A 15,272-nucleotide genomic window follows, 5' to 3' on the forward strand; every position below is an offset into this window, starting at 1 on the left:
CTCCAAGTTTTAGAGAACTCACTGCCTGAGATGATTAGAAGAAAAAAATACATCTTCTCGTGGCTTCCTCCCTTGACCATGTCCAATTTGCTCTGCCCTCAGCAACACTTCTCCATGGATAGAAGATCTGGGTTATGGCTGCTGTCTAAGTTCATCAAAAGTAATGAAGCACAAGGGATCAAATATAGCTTACCAAGTCAATTTATTTAAACTAGTCAATTTATTTGTCTACTCTTGGTGGCTAAAACAAAGTTAATTCTTAGTTCATATTTGTTAAATTAAGAACAAAAGACTTATCTGTAGAGATTCTGGAGCATATCCATACTGTAATGTATACTTTGCCAGTAAGTAATTCCTATACTTCCTTTTTTATTTTTATAGTAAATGTCAGTTACCTTGTACCTATGCTTCACAATGTTGTTTCTGAAATTATATATCATTCTTATATCTTTAAGATCAGAGTCAAAATTTGTGACAAATGAAATACTGTGGATTTGATAAAGAAGAGGGCTTCTCTTTGGTTAAGAAAGAAAGGAATAGGCTGGGCGCGGTGGCTCACGTCTGTAATCCCAGCACTTTGGGAGGCTGAGGTGGGCGGATCGCGAGATCAGGAGATATGAGACCATCCTGGCTAACACAGTGAAATCCCACCTCTACTAAAAATACAAAAAATTAGCCGGGTGTGGTGGCAGACGCCTGTAGTCCCAGTTACTCAGGAGGCTGAGGCAGGAGAATGGCTTGAACCTGGGAGGCGGAGCTGGCAGTGAACCAAGATAGTGCCACTGCACTCCAGCCTGGGAGACAGAGCGAGACTCTGTCAAAAAAAGAAAAGAGGAAGGAATAAATATAAGGAAATACATTTTTAAAAATAAATTACCTTTCACATTTGACCTTAGTCATCAACTAATATCATGGTTTATAACATCACAGTAATTCATGTTAACAACATTCACTTCTAAAATTGCAATAACATAGTTGCTATGGTTTGAATGTGTCCCCCAAAAAGCGTGTGTTGGAAACCTAATCCCCAGTGCAACAGTGTTGGGAGGTGTTTAGGTTATGAGGGCTCCGCCTTCATGAGGGAATTAATGCTGATTATAAAAAGGCTGGAGGTAGGGGGAACCAGGGGACAGAGAGAGATTTGTTAAAGGATACAATATTATCGGGAGGTAGGAGTAATCAGCTCTAGTGTTCCAGAGCACTATAGGATGACTATAGTTAACAGTAGTATACTTTGGCAAATAGCTAGAATAGAGGATATTGAAAGTTCCCAACCCAAAGAAGTGATACATGTTTGAGATTCTTTATTCCTTGATCAGATCAATACACATTGTATGTATCAAAACATCACTGTGTACCTTATAAATATGTACAATTAGTGTGTGTCAATTAAACATTTAAAAAAATCTTTTGGGGGCAGGGATGGGGAGGTAGCTTATTAAAAATGCAGGTACTGGCACCATCCCTAGTGAGTCTGAGAGATTTCGTCGCTGGAGGACAGAGGAAATGGGCTGGAATAGTAGAACTGAGAGCAGAGGTGATTCTGGTTGTGAAAACAGGATTCACAGACTAGTGCCTAGGCCATAAAGGCATTGAAGAAGAAGGCAGGAAACAGAGAGGAGATAGGTTCTACACTCACATTAAGGAAGGAGGAATGTTAAGGAGGGTAGGTTTTTGTTTCTGGAGGAGTTTGCAGAACTAGGCATCCCTAAGTTATGTGAATATTTTTTCTACTCATACCTTTGAGGTAATATTTAATAAACTTAAACATTTCAATCTATAGGGTAGACCTAAGGTGACTTTGATCATGACACTCAAGAAATGAGATAGTTTTCACTCCAGATTTGTGGAGAAGTGATAGTTGTTACCCTCAAGCTCTAGTGCTGCTCCTGCAGCCAGTTATGATACTATGTGAGCGCCAGGTGTCAGAGCATCCTTCACCATATACTACAGCTTGGCCTCAGTTTTTACAATGAGAAAATGGGTATGTTAATTCGTTCCACTATAGTAACCATATATATGTATTTATGGATATACACATATATATGTAAGATTAATAATATGAATGCACTCTGATATATATAAACACATATGTATCTTATAATATCATCTTGTATATCTTAAATATACACAATAAAATTTATTTTTAAACAATGTTAATATAAACCAAAAATAAACTTCTAAAGCCCCCCAACCATCTGAATGGACTCCCTCCTTGGCCAGGCACTGTAAAATGCAACCTGAAAGACTGGTTCAGGCCGTGATAAAAAGCAGGGGTCGGATATGCCTCATTATACCCCTCTAGCATTAGCATCAAACAGACTTAAGTCTGGTAAGAAACATATACAGTCTATTCTCTCTGAAGCCTGATACCTGGAGGTAGCATGATAAAAGTTTTATCTCAAGGCTAAAACTTTGGTCACCACAACCTCTTTCAAATAATTGAAAATAGAAAAATTTTAAATCCACATATAACCTGGAAGTCCTCCCCACCTTTGAGTTGTCCCACCTCTTGGACTGAACCAATGTGTATCTTGTGTATTTTATTGATGTTTCATGTCTCCCTAAGTTGTATAAAATCAAGCTGTGCCTCGACCACCTTGGGCACATGTTCTCAGAGTCTCCTGAAGGCTGTATCATGGGCCAGGGTCACTCATATTTGGCTCAGAATAAATCTCTTAAAATATATTACAGAGTTTTACTCTTTTCATTGACATTAAATAAATTAATCAAATTGAAGGCTTAAGGCTGTGGCTGTGAATTTGATCTCTTGCTCTCTCTCGCCCTCTCTGCTTTTCTGCCAAGTTATGATGCGGCAAGATGGTCCTCACCAGATGCCAGTGCCTTGATTTTGGGCTCCCCAGCATCCAGAAGTGCGAGAAATCAAGTTCTATTATTTATGAGTTACCCAGTCTGGTGTGTTCTGTTATAGCAGCACAAAATGGACTAAGGCAACAGGGAACTCATTTAAAATATTTTTATCTGTTTTGTTGTTTTACAATTTAAACACAAAATGTTCACACTTCACACAACAATCTTCTACCCTCACCCTCCTATACACACATATACATACACACACACACACACACACACACACACACACATTTGTCTCTAATTATTTCTTTTCTTAATGCACTCAGTGTTTTAACCACAGGGATCTTCACAAAAGTAGGCTAGCAAAAGGGTCTGTGAGTCTGAAGGGCTTTATTGTTCTTTTCCCAGTAGTTATTTTTACAATATATTTAACTAATAATCAAATAGAGGAGTCAAAGATAAGCAAAGTAGTCTCTTAAATCCTCTTTTCCAATGTTGGTCTTTCTGCCTGATGAAAGGGCCATATGTGAGTGCCCACTGTAATATGCAACCACTCTAATTTTCCTGCCCTATACCTTGAATCAAATGCTTTTTTATTATTATTCTCCTTTTTGCCAATTAACACTCTCCCCCATCACACCCCCATTAATTTCTTATGCTCATAGGCACCAACAAAATGCTTTGTAGGAGATTTTGCCTTAGGTATATTTGTCCCTCTAGTAAGAGAACCTGTCCTTATTCTGGGGACAGAGGATGGAGGGGAGAGACAGAAAAAAAGAAACATAAGAAAGAGAAAGAAACACATGAAAGATAAATTTTAAAAACTTTTTATTAAATGCATTGCCTACATGTTGATGTCTATTACCAGACATTTAAGTCTTCTCCACTCCATCTTGTATCAACTTCTGAAACTTTCAAACAAGAAAACTAGACCTTTGTTCATTGTATGGAATGGGAATCTACTAACAACTTGCTCCTCCTTCTTTTCTTTTTTCTTTTCTTTTCTTTCTTTTTTTTTTTTAAGAAGGTATTTCACTCTTGTTACCCAGGCTGGAGTGCAATGGCGCTATCTCGGCTCACTGCCAACTCTACCTCCTGGGTTTCAGTGATTTTTCTGCCTCAGCCTCCTGAGTAGCTGGGATTACAGGCACCCACCACTGTGCCTAGCTAATTTTTATATTTTTAGATGAGAAGGGGTTTCATCATGTTGGCCAGGTTGGTCTCAAACTCCTGATCCCCCCACCTTGGCCTCCCAAAGTGCTGGGATTACAGGCATGAGCCATCTCACCCGTCCTGCTCTTTTCCTTTAAGATGAAAACATTTATAGATAGATTGGCACTAAATATTTCAGATAGTAATTTGGCTACAAGCGTCAGATACTTTAGACTTTTGTGTGTTCCTTGAGCCATAAATGCCACTTTTAAACATTTTTCCTAAGGAGATAATTAAAGCTAAACAAATATGTTATAGTATTGTCTTATTAGTACTGAAAAATTAGAAGCAACATAAACATCCAAAGAGACATCACTAAATAAATTATATGGTGAATATATAGAAGAGACTAATAAAAGCTATTACAAATATAGAATAATATTTAATAACATTTAATGATAAAGAAAAATGTTCAATGAGAAAAGATTTCAAGACAGAACACACAGTATGATCTTTGTGTTGTTTCTTTAAGGAGAACAAAATGTTATTTGTTGCTGTCTCTGGAAGGCAATTTTATTTTCCTTTATCTGGATTAAAATAATTCACCATGGACATGTACTCAATTGGTAAATAAAAATAATTATAAATAGTCATTGAAAAAAATAGCAAATAAGATGAATGCATTTGGGTTTATAACATATTCTAAGCACAGGTAAATAATTTTCTCTTATGTTTTAACCACTTTGTCACCCCCAACAAATGTTTACTAGTCTTACAATTGATTTGACAGTACAGACTATCCCGTACTTACGATGGCTTGACTTAAGATTTTTCAACTTTTACGATGGTGCAAAAGCAACACACATTCAGTAGTAACTGTACTTTGAGTACTAATACAACCATTCTGTTTTTCACTTTCAGTACAATATTCAATGAATTACATGAGATATTCAACATTTTGTTATAAAATCAACTTTGTGTTAGATTATTTTGCCCAACTCTAGGCTAATGTAAGTGTTCTGAGCACATTTAACGTAGGCAAGGCTATGCTATGATGTTTGGTAGGTTAGATGTATTAAAATGCATTTGTAACTTCTTATGATATTTTCAGCTTCCAATGCATTTATCAGGATGTAACTCCACCGTAAGTTGGGGAGCATCTTTATGTGCTCTAAATCATGAGTCCTATTAAGCCTTATCAGTCATAATGCTATCGGGATACAGAATCACTTTTATATAAATTCTTGGAAGCTGTTACCTCTCTCTCTCAATGACCTAGGGTTCCATGTCCATTCTTGACCCTGTAATTGCCTTCTTGAGCATTTAATTAAAATCTTTGTCAAGTCCATAAAATGAATATCCCTGAAACCCTTTTAGAGAACCTCCATTGAGGCCTACTGGGTTATTTCCCTGATGATGAGAATAGTTTAGTAGGTTTAAAGATAAACGTTAGCTTTTATATTCCCAATGACATACAATAAGACCAAAATTTGCACATCCAAATTTTGACCCTTGCTACTACAAAAGTAAGTATTTGAACCTTTTGATTGCCATTTATTAAGTTTGCAAAGATCACAATGCAATACATCTAAGAACCTCTTCAAATTCAAGCATTTCTATACAAAGCATTCCACTTTAGGCATACATGCTTATAGCCAAGCCAAAAATCAAACTGTGCTCTTGGTATGAGGGCTAAGGCTCAAGTCAAACTGCTGTTTCCCTCTCTGAGTGTTCTCTAACCTGGACATCCCCCAGATGGATCTCTGCTGGGTCAGAGAGCACTCACCAGATGTTCATGGGATTCCTTTGCAAATAGTTATTAATCTGTACTGTTTTTCCGCTGATTGGACATAAGTCCATGGCAGGAGCTTAGGTTTTTCATTCCAGCCTTGAAGGATGTCTACTTCTTACTGAGTTTGTATTGAGGTAGAATTCCACTTTTGCATAACCCTTTTGGTTTCTGAGTGAAGCTTTGATATAGAAGAATTCAAAGCCCTGCAATGGAAAGTGCCAAGTTATCATGAGATTGGACTTTCTGCATTTCATATTGCTGTTTCACAAAACTTTTGTGATGCTAAGAAAAAAATAGCAGATACTTGGGGCATTATATCTGTGTGGACATGATAATGAATTACACTCTAATGTAAGCTTTTAGCTGTGGACTAACTAAAAAAAGTCTAGCCCCAACTGATTGATGCGCTAAAGGATTGTGAAAGAACCTTTAGCTTTCAAAAGTGATAAATGACCATACTCTGTTTTAATTTAAGCCATGGAAATACATTTTTAAAAAACTCAGTATAGATTACATGTGATTCTGAATTTGTCCAACACATTCTTTGATAGCAGAAGCAAAGATGATACCCTGTATTGAAAAGTAATAAGACCATTGAACAAGGTATCTGAAAATAATTGCAAAGAAATAAAAGGTTAACAGAGGTATCCAACCCTTGCTTCTCTTGGGTTTGTCTTACTAATTTAAGCAACTATTCTGATGCCTTGATCAGAGATAAATGAAATCACATTGCTTAAAATAGAAGTGATTTATTGCCCAGCAGTGTCTTGACATAAAAGGATTCAGCCATTATTTCATATGTGTTTGGATGAGAAAAACAAGAAAAAATAGTATAGAATCACGCAGTTTGTATGCGTTTTAGACTCTTTCAAGAAAATAAAGCAGCAGTCTGACTTAAGCAGTATAAGAACATCTACTTACATTTATTTTAATGACAATTTTAATAAATATTGTGAACCTTATTCTTAGGCTGCATATTTTGCATTTTAATATTTTAGAACTTTTATTATATTGTATTCTGAGACCCGCAGGTACTGAGAAAAGATGAAGAACATTAACATTTTTCTCTTGGCTTTGCCGTCATACCCTAGGAAAAATGGCTGCTGTATAAAAGGAAGATAATTCACTTTAGACTGGAAGCTCCCAAAGGGTAAGGATAATTTTTTTACATACAATATGTCATATGGCACCATAAATATATATAATATATAAATATATTTACATATATTTATATATCAATATATTTACATATATTTATATATTTATATATGTTTATATTTTATATATTTATATAAAAATATATTTATATTTATATAAATCATTACATAAAATAATAAAAATTAAACTTTTTGATATGCAAATTTCTTCTATTATTAAAACAAAAGGAACAGCTGAAATGTTAATCACTACAAATTCCCAGTAATACAAAATGAGTTCTTTTAATTCTAGTATTGAACTAAGGAGCAAGGACTTTTGGCATATTCAAGAAAAAAGAGTGAATCCAGCATTTATTCTGCAAGGCAATTTCACATCCATGATTTGAGGAAGGCATAAAAGTCATTAGACATAGAATTTCTACTTTAGGCTCCCAGTTTCTGGTCTGGCACATAAGGAGCTTGTAAATCACCATTCCATCCTTAAAAGGGTAAAAAGCTAAACAAACTGAAAAACAACAACTGTTCTCAGATCTGTCAGAGAAGTGAGGCCACAGGGCAAACCACTGCTCCCAAAACTGGAGAGACAGACGGGGGATGCAGAGAATTACGATTTACTGAAGCAGAAACCCAGGAATAGGAACCTCTACAGGAACCAGTGTCAGGGTGGGAAAGCCTAAACTGTAACTGACAAATTGCTGGCGGCTCAGTGTGGACAAGTTTGAGAGCTGGAAACTCCAGGGCGGGGAGCCAGTCATGGGGATTCTCGGTGCTTCTGAGAGTTTTACCTGCAGGAGTTGGACCTGGTCCTCACAGTGAATATTACAGAAAAAAAAAAAAATCCATTTTTGCCAGAAGGAGAAAATATGGCCATTTTGAAATCTTCCAGAGCATTCTGTTCTGCTTTACAAGTCCTGCCTACAGGACAAACTATTTTATCAGAGCCTAACCTGCTGGAGTTTTATCACAGCTAAACTAATCTGAGGAAAGGAAATATCCAACTCTGGCCCCCTGTAGCCATCCTGTCTCACCTAAGAGGGATGGGTATACTAAATAGCACCTGTGAAGTTCATAGCTCAAGGGTACAGGCTTACCAAAGGATGGAGACTAATACACACCAGGACTATAGAATGCTTCCCCTCCCCCCACACCTTACTACCACTTTACTAAAAGTTTATTTATTACATTTTCTTTACCCAGTACATCATGCCCACCTTTCAGTAAAAAATTACAAGGCATTTAAAAAGGAAAAATACAGTTTGAAGAGACTCAACAAGGACCAGAGCCAGAGCCAAATATGTAAGGAATGTTGGAATTATTAGACCAGGAACTTTTGAAAAACCTAATTAATATGCTAAAGCTTTTAGTGGAAAAAGTAGGTAACATGCATGAACAACTGGATGATGTAAGCATTTGCTGCTGTTAACAATGCAAAATGGTGCAGCCGCTTTGGAAGACAGTTTGACAGTTCTTACAAAACTAAACATACTCTTACCATATGATCCAACAATCATCCTAGTTGGTATTTACCCAAATGAGATGAAAACTCATGTCCATACAAAGACCTACACATGGATGTTTACAGCAGCTTGATTTATCATTACCAAAACTTGGAAATAATCAAGATGTCCTTTGCAGGTAAATGGATAAATAAACTGAGTACTTGTAGACAATACAATATTATTCAACACTAAAAAGCAATGAGCTATCAAGTCATGAACAACTTGGAAAAAACATAAATACACATTAGTAAGTGAATGAAGTCAATCTAAAGTGGATATATACTGTATGATTGCAACTACAAGACATTCTGGAAAAGGCAAAACTATGGAACCAGAGAAATGGTCAGTGGTTATCGGATGTGTGGGAGGAGGAAAAATACAGAGAATTTTTAGGCAGTAAAACTAGTCTGTGTGATACTACAGTTGTGGGCACATTTTATTTATACATTTGTCCAAACCTATAGAATGCACAACACCAAGAGTGAACCTTAATATAAATTATGGAATTTGAGTAATGAAGGTGTGTCAATGTAGGTTCATCGATTGTAGCATGTGTACCATTGTGACAGGAAATATGGATAGCGGGGAAAGTTGTGCATGTATAGGGAGAGAAGGTAAATGGGAACTCCCTGTACTTTCCACTCAATTTTGCTGTGATCCTAAAACCTCTCAAAAATAAAGTTTATTATTATATTTAAATATGATATTTCACTTATATAACATCATCTCTGTATGAAAAATAACATTTATTGTTTTTATAGCAACATTTTCCAAAAAAGGTTGGAACCTTTCCAGAAATTATCTGATGGACAGTAAACTTTTCCATCCTTATTTCTTTAATGTGGTCAGCTTCTAGAAATGCCAGATGACACCCATAAGATGGAAGGTAAAGTTATTTAAACAGTGCTCCCCAGAAAGTTCATCTTAGAGCTGCATAGGTTAAATCAGGATTTGGGACTACTAATCTCAGCCTTTCCATGTTTACACCCATGACCCTATTCTGTAAGAATCTATTGCATGACATGTCAGCACAGCAATGTATTTTATTACATTTCGCTATTTCTAGGAAATCACATTTATGTCTCTTCTTTCTTGATCCATCAAGAATGATAAGTTTGGTAAATTCTAGCTTCAACAGATTATCTCAGTTACTCTTAAGCTATTTTGTGTTATTTTCCAGCAGGTAGCACATTCACTTGGAGTTTCAAAACATTGTACACTGTACGTGCTATGACAATTCTATGAGGAAAAATCAAGTCAATATCTTTCCTTTTCAGGTCAATAAACTAGACTCACTGAGATGAATTACCTTGATCAAGATCACACAAGGTATCAAAACTGGAAATCTGTCAACAGTCGAGCCACTTTCACATTGCCTCTTGTTTCTATATCGTTCTCAAACTGATTTACCAATTTAGAGTGCATTCCTTTCAATCCTGGAAAGAATTTGAGGTAGCCACAATAAAAGCCACTTCCACAGCACTGCAAACATAGACAATAAAGATAGTAAGGTACAGAGAGAAGGTAAGATAAATAAATATGGAGACTTAAATAATGACTGTGACTAACCATTAAGTTGAGATGAGAGTTCCTTAAACATAATGGCAAAATCTTCTGCGCATTATAAAGCAATGCTACTTGGAAGAGGTAGCATGGTTTGTGCATGGTGGGATGAGAGGAAAAGGAGAGCAGTTCAAGAGAGGATGGAGTGATCCTCTGTATCCTAGGAGAGACAAGTCAAATCAACATCTTCAAGTTCTACTTAAGAATGAAGCAGGCTGCCTGTTCTAATCAGCAAAGAAGTGGTGATGTATAAGCATCCTTCTCTACTTCTACATGCTTCAAGTGGCAAGATGCTGAGAACAACTGTGAGTAAAAACATCAAGAAGAAATCCACCACAGCCAGAGGATTTGGATACTGGCTGATCACACTCAAAAGGGCTGGGTTCACCAGCCAGCTCTGTCACTGGGTAAGGGGTCACTACATTTACTGCCTTTCTGAGTAGTTACTGATTGTCTCGGATTCCTCCGAGGTGTCCCTCGAATAACTTGCTTTCCCTCTGCCTCTGAACTGATTTCTAACAACGTAGAGCTCTGACTATAGAAGTGGTGAGTCTGGTTTTTAAAAATGAATAATTCAGGATGTGAACAGCGAAGCAAATGTTTTCCTGGAAGGCATCACCTTGTGTAGTAACACCGTTATTCTAAGAGATGCTGTCTTGGCTTAAATCAGTCTGCCTTTAGAACCAGTAACAGCCACAAAGGAAATTTGTATTGCATTATGTAATATAGTAATACTTCATGTACGTTGCTTTATTGAGCTTCTCAGATACTGCATTGTTGTCGTTGTTTTATCTAATCGAAGGTCTGTGGCAATTCTGCATTGGGCAAGTCTATTGGTGCCATTTTCCAACAGCATGTACTCACTTTATAACTGTGTCACATTTTGGAAATTCTTGCAATATTTCAAATTTTTTATTATAATTGTATCTATTATGGTGATCTGTGATCAGTGATCTTTGATATTACTATTGCAATTGTTTTGGGGCATCACAAACTATGCGGATAGATGATGAACTTATCAACGAATGTTACATGTGTTCAAACTGCTCTACCAACTGGCAGTTCCCTTGACTTCCTCCCTCTCCCTGAAACAATATCTAAATTAGGCCAATTAATAATCCCACAGTGCTTGTAAGTGTTCAAGTGAAAGGAGGAGTTGCATATCTCTTGCTTTAAATTAAAAGCTAGAAATGATTAACCTTAGTGAGGAAGGTGTGTCAAAAGCCAAAATAGGCTGAAAGCTAGGCCTCTTATGACAAACAGTTAGCCAAGTTGGGAATGCAAAGGAAAATTCTTGAAGGAAATTAAACGTGCTACTCCAGTGAACACGAGTGACTGACAAAGCGAAAGAGTCTTATTGCTAGGAGAGAGAAAGTTTGAGTGGTCTGGGTAGAAAATCAAACCAGCTACAACATTCCTTTAAGCCAAAGCCTAATCCAGAGCAAGTCCCTAACTCTCTTCAGTTCTGTGAAGGCTGAGAGAGGCGAGAAAGCTGCAGACCAAAAAATGAAGCTAACAGCGGTCCGTTCATGAGGCTTAGAGGAAAGAAGCCTTCTCCATAACATATAAGGGCAGGGTGAAGCAAGAAGTGCTGATGTAGAAACTGCAGCAAGTTATCCAGAAGCTCTAGCTAAGATCACTAATGAAGGTGACCACACTAAACAACAGATTTTCAGGGTCCATGAAACAGACTTGTATTGAAAGAAGATGTATCTAGGACTTTTATAGCTAGAAAGGGAACATCAGTGTCTGGCTTCAAGTTTTCAAAGGACAGGCTGACTCTCTGGTTAGGGGCTAACGCAGCTGGTGACTTTAAGTTAAAGCCAATGCTCATCTACTATTCTGCAAACCCTAGTACCTTTAAGAATTCTGCTAAATCTAGTCTTCCTGTGCTCTATAAATGTAACAGCAAAACCTGGATGATGGCATAGCTGTTTATAGTATGGTTTACCGAATATTTTAATTCCACCATTAAGACCTACTGCTCAGAAAAAAAATATTCCTTTTAAAATATTACTGCTCACTGACAACGTACATAGTCACCCAACAGTTCGGACAGAGACGTACAAGGATATTAATGTTGTTTTCATGTCTGCTAGCATAATAACCATTCTGTAGTCTATGGGTCAATGATCAAGTCCAACTTCAAGTCTTTTTATTTAAAAAATACATATTGTAGGGCTATAGCTGCCTGGAAAATATTCATCATTCTAGATGCCATGAAGAACAATTGTGATTCATGGGAGGAGGTCAAAATACTGACATTAATAGGAGTTTGGATGAAGTTGATTTCAGTCCTCATGGATTACTTTGAGAGGTTTCAGACTTCAGTGAAGGAAGTAGCTACAGATGTCACAGATATAGCAAGAGAACTAGAATTAGAACTGAAGATGTCACTGAATTGCTGCAGTCTAATGATATAGCATATAAGGAGTTACTTTTTATGAATGAGCAAAGAATGTGATTTCTTGAGATGAAATGTACTCATAAAGATGCTGTGAACATTGTTGAAATGACAATAAAGGGTTTAGAATATTATATAAACTTATTCATAAAGAAGTGGAAGAGTTAGAGAGGATTGACTCCAATTTTTGAAACAAGTTCTACTATGGGTAAAATGTTATCAAGCAGCATCACATGCTACAGAGAAATCTTTCATGAAAGGAAGAGTTAATCAATGCAACAAATTTCATTGTTGTCTTATATTTAGAAATCACCTCAGCCACTTCAACCTTCAAAAACGAACACCTTGATAAGTCAGCTACCATCCACATTAAGGTAAGATCTTCCACTAGTGAAAAGATCATGATTTGTTGAAGGCTCAGCAGTTTTTAGCAATGAAGTACTTTTAATTATGTTCATTTTTAGATATAATGCTATAATGCACATAATGCACACTTAATAGACTATAGTATTGTATAAACATAACTTTAATATGCACTGGAAAATCAAAACATTTCTGTGACTCACTTTATTGTGATAGTATCTTCATTGCAGTGATCTGGGACCTGCAATATATGTGAAGTATACACATCACATACATTGTTTTTGCATGACAGTTGTTTGCATGACAGTGTTTTGCATGACAGTGTTTTGATAGATTGCATGACAGTGTTTTGATAGACTGCATGACAGTGTTGCATGACAGTGTTTTGATAGATTATGCCTAGTCTTTAAGCTTTCACTTAATGGCAATGTGGCTTCTTTTTTTAATATTTATGATACAAAATATTTATGATATTTAATACTGATTTTTGTCTTAAAAGTATCTACAACATGTAGTGAATTACATTATGTTTTTATATTGGTTCACTCCATCAAAAACATTCAGTGAGAACCTATCTTATATGTACCATGAGCTGATCTCAAAGAAAAATCAGTTTCCTCACCGAAGGAAAAATGCTCTTTTAATAACAAAAAGACATTTTTCTATTAATTAATATACCTGGTTTCTCACTCTAGGTTTAAGGGTATTCATTGGCAATCATCTTATACTTTTCTCTAAGAGGGAAAAGAGCAATATTGTAAGCCTCTGTCTCTTTTTTTTCTTGCACTGTTTTCTCCCTTTCTCCACTTTATAAATAATGCATTGTTTCTGAAGTCCAACATTTCAGAGCCTGTCAAGGGTCTCTCTCAATATCTCAGGCAAGTAAGAAAAATCAAGCCTTCCATTCTGGTGTTTTAAGATTACCTTTTTTGAATGACTTAACTCTAGTTTGTTTTCTGCCAGAAATAAAATCTACCTGCAATACAAATAAAATATTCAGTACACTTTATTTTTACTTAATTTGCAGCTGAAACCAAGGTTAAAGGCCAAGCATTGCTATTTATCAATGCCCACCTAATTAGTGAGTAAAAAGATGAAAGTGAATCTTTTAAAAACTAGTCTAATATGAAGAAAACAACAGTTCACTAAGCCCTTATAATGTAGTCGTCTATTTTTAATGGCCTCTATTAATTAAGCATGCATCCTGGGAAAAGTCTCCAGTGGGCTCTAATAAATTTAAGGAACACTGTCTGTGTATACTTATAAACAATGATGTGATTAAATAGCTTTGTGCATGAGTGCATTATTTTTCTGAATGGCAATTCATAAATAAATCCTCATGCAAAGAGTTTATATATTAAAGGGAATCTGGGACCTCTTAGTAAAGCATCCTCCAACTCAGTGTTTGACAGGAAAGCCAACAGAGAGGAGAACTCCTCCAGGGCCAAATAACTCATTGGAGGATCTATTCACAAAAGAGGAAACCCAATTTCCATCATCTATTTCTGGTAAAATGAGTATATCTGAAACACATACACTTGAGACCCAGTTCATGGCATTTTCCTTACTTGAATGGATAAACTTTGTGGACATCAATGTTCCTAGACATAAAATGAACAAGTAGGAGAAAATCTGCTCTCAGCTCCCTTCCAGCTCCTTCATTGTATAAAGTTAGTATCAGTGGCTTGGGAAGAGACCATGTTCCCCCTGCTTGGACAATCAGAAATCTGGGCTGTGGTAACCTAGTAATGTGCTGAGGCAGCTCATACAGACTTGTGAGAGCCAATTGTTAAATTTTCCAGAATTTCATGAGCCACTTGTTAAACACAGCCATTATTATTAAAATTATTATAGTTAGGTGTGGTGGCTCACACCTATAATCCTAGCACTTTGGGAGGCTGAGGCTGGTGAATCACTTGAGCCCAGGAGTTTGAGACCAGCGTGGGCAACATAGTGAAACCCTGTCTCTACAAAAAAAAAAAAATAGAAAAATTAGCTGGGCTTGGTGGGGCACACCAGTAATCCCAGCTATGCGGGAGGATCGCTGGAGCCCAGGATGTTCAGGTCACAGTGAGCTGTGATCACACCACTGCACTCCAACCTAGTGACTGAGACCTTGTCTCAAAAAAAAAAAAAAAAAAAAAAAAAAAGGAAAAGAAAAAAGAAGTAAAGTATGTAACTTACAATTCAATACATTATATCTTAAAAGGGAAAAAATACTCAAAATTCTTCAATTTTAATTATTTGCTACCTTTTACTATTAGCTATGTCCTTGAGGTTAGTTGCATCTATTGTATCTGTAGTGTGAAAATGCTGTATAATGGTGAGCTACTGAGCATCTCTTCCTTACTCTGCATTCAGGGATGTTTCACGCTGGAAGTTTGAAATCACCCACAGTGGGAGGCTTTACACTATAGGAACAGTTAGGTGCTACATATCAGTGCCTTCTAATTTAATTTAATTTAATTTTTGAGATGGAGTCTCTCTCTGTCGCCCAGGCTGGAGTGCAGTGGCGCCGTCTCGGCTCA

At 36.5% G+C, this 15,272-nt stretch overlaps 1 protein-coding gene across 1 annotated transcript in view; it reads left to right on the forward strand.

Annotated features, from left to right (window-relative positions):
• Nucleotides 1–15,272, forward strand: part of C6H5orf63 (chromosome 6 C5orf63 homolog) — a 471,154-nt gene that overhangs the window by 27,267 nt on the left and 428,615 nt on the right. The window lies entirely within an intron of this gene.

This window comes from Macaca thibetana, chromosome 6, assembly GCF_024542745.1.
Source record: "Macaca thibetana thibetana isolate TM-01 chromosome 6, ASM2454274v1, whole genome shotgun sequence".
Classification (NCBI taxonomy): Eukaryota; Metazoa; Chordata; class Mammalia; order Primates; family Cercopithecidae; genus Macaca; species Macaca thibetana.